Below are 4,151 nucleotides of genomic sequence, written 5' to 3' on the forward strand. Positions count from 1 at the left end.
TGTTATCTTAAGATAGAAGTGCTTACATGAGTAGCTTGTGGTTGCTCTTCTTCTTCTTCAATAGACATACAAGAGGTTTCTTGTGCACAAGCATCCTTTAGCTATTCAATAGCAACAAAAGCATTACTTTCTTCATCATTAGTTTTCATATAAATTTCCAATACCTTAAAGGATTACTCACAAGTTTTGTGAGTGAACCATATTCTCCTAGCTCACTTTCTCCTTGTAGTTCACTTTCTCCTCCATCATTCTCATAAAATTCTTGGTTATCATCATCATCTTTTTCTTTTTCTATCTAATTTCATGAAAACATTTCGATTATACTTTGACATAACCTACAAAATGACACATATCATTGGGGTGCTAGAAGATAATTTGTTGTTTGGTTTCTTTTTTCTCCATTTTCGTTTTGCCACAAGAGACTTGATGGCCCATGTATAAACGTCCTCTTCTTTCCAATGATAATTTTGTCCAGCTACTCTTACAGGCTTAATCTCACCTTTATTTTTTCTTATTACATCGAACACGGTATCCTTTCTCTCCATATTATTTCTAAGATCTCCAAATGGCTTGTGTTTGGCAAACCATCCTCTAACAAACCCATAGATTGAATAAAGAACTCTATGTTGGTTATTACCCTCTTCTAAGAGGAAATCCTTACCATAGAGTATATTGGGTTCTCTAAGCTTAGGAGGTGGAGACCTAAACACCTGTTTATATATGGTTGGGTCATATTTCTTGTTGCTAGTAGTGTCAACACCTATAGAGATGCTAGATGGAGAAGAAACAACTCTCTTATTTCCAAGACGATTGGCCCTCCAAGAATCTAAAATTTGAGGTCCTCTTAATTAGAGAAAGATAGTAGTTGCTCCACAAAGGAATGTGGATAACTCATATCTGAAAAGACAAAGCATTGAACACACACATGAGCAGCAAGACATTTAAGTAACAATGTTTATCTCAAAAATTATACACACATTTGTCATTACTTTATGAGTAATGTTTTAGAAAGACATGACAATGAACACAAAAATTGTCATGTATAAAATAATATGCATTTTAAACTACTTCCACAAGTATACTAGCCATGCTTGCATACGCTATGAGTGTAGTTATACAAAAGATATATAAATCATACCATAACTATAAGTACAATAATTTTCATCCATAAAGTAGGTCTCCTAGAAGTTCTAGCATACTCTATGATGAGGTTCTAAGAAAGATATCCAAAGAACATTGTAACAATGAAGCTAGCAATTGTCATCCATAAAGCAATAGTAATTCCAAACTACTTCCATAGGTATACTACTTGCATAACAATGTATACAAAAATTTTCATCCATGAAGTAATAGTCATTCTAAACTACTTCTACAAGTATACTAGCATTCTAAACTACTTCCACGAATGTACTAACCATGCTTGCATACCATATGAGTGAAGTTACACAAAAGATATGTAAAGAACACCATAACAATGAATACAACAATTGTCATCCATGAAACAGTAGTATTTTTAAAATATCTCCACAAGATTACTAGCAGTGATTGAATAAAAGGGGCTACCACAATTATATGTCTATGGAGAATTCCAAACAATAGGTATCCATCTAGCCGCCTGTCCAGGCTTTATAATTTTTTTTTGTTTTGTGACTGTCCAATCTTTAATTTGAATGGAACATGTATCCCAACTTCTCCATTGATGCTCCTCTCTACAAAATTTATAAGTGTTTTATCGATATGCATCACGCTCTAGTAAAGCAAGCTTTTCCCTTTTCCTTTTGTAATCGCTCTCTCTAACAACAGCATGTTGAATCTGTATTGCATTCTCTCTATTCAAGCACACTTGAACTATATCATGGACCTCCACCTATAATGGAACATTTCCACTACCTCCTTCCATTAACAAGCTATCACGCTGCCTCAAATCCTTCACCTCATAAGCACTGAGCCTCTGCCTCCTTGGTATTGGCAATGGAATAAATTTATGAAGTATAGAGTAGATGGGCCGAACAAAATCCCATGTGAAAGGCATAGGGGCCTTCTCAAGCACACTCATTTGAGTAACTTGATCCATTAACAATTGTTTCGAGTCCCCGTTTCCCACAATGCATTGCTTGTAATACCGTACACCAAAGAAAAGCATACACTTTCCATCAAACTTTGTTGAGAACAAGGATGCTATACAAGCCTTCTAGTGACCTCTCTGTTCCACCATTGCATCATCGGTATCCACCTTCACTATGACATTGGTGCCCACATTAAACATATCCCCTTTAAAGAGGTCCTTTTGGTATGTCTTTACTTCCAAACATTGCAGGTACTGCTCTGGAGTTATCCAAACCCTCTTTAGATAAGTTTTCTTTTCACTAGTAGGATCTCTATAAGTGCATCTCTTCTTTGATATTGCAATCCCCTTGAGAAGAGGATTTCTAGTGCATGGTGAATTGCTTCCATATTTTGATAGATCACTCCACATAGATTTAGCATTTTCATTTGAAGACACAACCAATAGCCCATCCATATGTGACGGAGAGCAATCATGTGATGGAACATCTACTAATAGTAAGCTGCTTTGAGAAAGAATCAATGCACAATGTAGGTCCTTCAAGAACCTTTCAAAAGGTAAGATATTGTCACTATCATCACGGATAGCCTGAAAATCTCTAGTGAAGAACCTTCTCAAATAGAACTTTGAAAATTAAGCTTCATCCTCCATGTTCTTTGTTTTGATGGAGCTGTATTCCTTTACAAGACGCTCAAATATGTAACACCAAAAGCGGTCATGCAACCCATGGTGCAAGACATCATCAAGCATATCACCATTACCTATAAACAAGTTATCAAGAGATTAATCTTCTAAACAAATATATCAAACTTATTGCTAACTAATCAAGATATACATACCAACTACATGCTCTAGAGGTGATGGGTTCGCACCAAAGATTTCTTCATTTCAAACTCTCCACCATGATTGTAGCAATGTCTTCACAACTTCTATGTCTTTCACCGACCATCCATGATCTCTACTATGGTTGTAGAAGCTGTGTGCAATGTCAATCAACAAAAATCCCAAAACATGCATTTTAGGAGGAATGCCACTAACAACTTTCAAAACATATGGTAGACGCCATTGGATGAACTTTTGGTTCTTCTCTGCCTTGAAAATTGCAAAGTAGATGCTTGGGGAGTTAGGCCAATGTCCATATCAAATGGAGGAAGGTGCTGCATTTTTAACAACACACACAACAACATAGATTTCTTTCTTCAGAGGATCCTCAACACTTTCAAATAAATGTGAGATATATTTCTTGAATACATTCAATGATAAGATATGCATTAGGTCGTAGACTAAATCTGGCGAGAGATCAAATCCGTATAGATCATATAATCTCCAGAGTATGGACTCTCCTGAGAGACCAGCTTCTTTCCATGATGCTTCCTTTTCTTTGTTTGTGCAACACCGTTTAGCTTCATCAAGCATCTCCTCGATGGTCCTCTTTGAAGGTGGATATCTAGCTTGTCGCTCGATGATTTTCATTATAGATGTATTGCCCCTCTTTTGATCCTATACCAGGTCGTACTAGAGTTGCTTGAGGTTAATCACGCCTACAAGACTCTTGTCCTCCATTCTTGAAGAGGCCTATTTTGCACTGTTCCGGATGGTCTCTTGTAACCATCATGACCATAGCGCGTATCGTACATAGCTTTGAAAGACCTTGTTGATTGGCACCAAAGATATTCTCTATGGGATAGTCATACAACACCTCCACACCATTTAGGTATAGGGTTTCCAGCTCATCTAGCAAAGGTTCCAAAAATGCCCCAAAAACTTCACCAGAAACCTTCATAATTTTCTTGCAGCTTTAAGGGATAAACAAAACTGGCAAGATATCAATGGAATACTTGATTCCTGGATTCAACAACATGACCTCTACAACACCACAACTCTTTTGGGTTGTTTGTGATGTTTAAAATCCATCCCAATGTAGCCTGATGTTCATCATTCTCTTCCATATTTCCTTCTAAATCTAGTGGAGAAGATAAACCAAAACTATTTTTGAAGCTTTCAAAGTAATGTGCCAAAGCTTTATGGCGATAATAGCTCGATGCATGAACTTGTCTACCACCTGCACAATACATGTTACATGTGC

The sequence above is a fragment of the Adiantum capillus-veneris genome, chromosome 17 (genome assembly GCF_014529385.1).
Source record: "Adiantum capillus-veneris isolate H3 chromosome 17, ASM1452938v2, whole genome shotgun sequence".
NCBI classification, from domain to species: Eukaryota; Viridiplantae; Streptophyta; class Polypodiopsida; order Polypodiales; family Pteridaceae; genus Adiantum; species Adiantum capillus-veneris.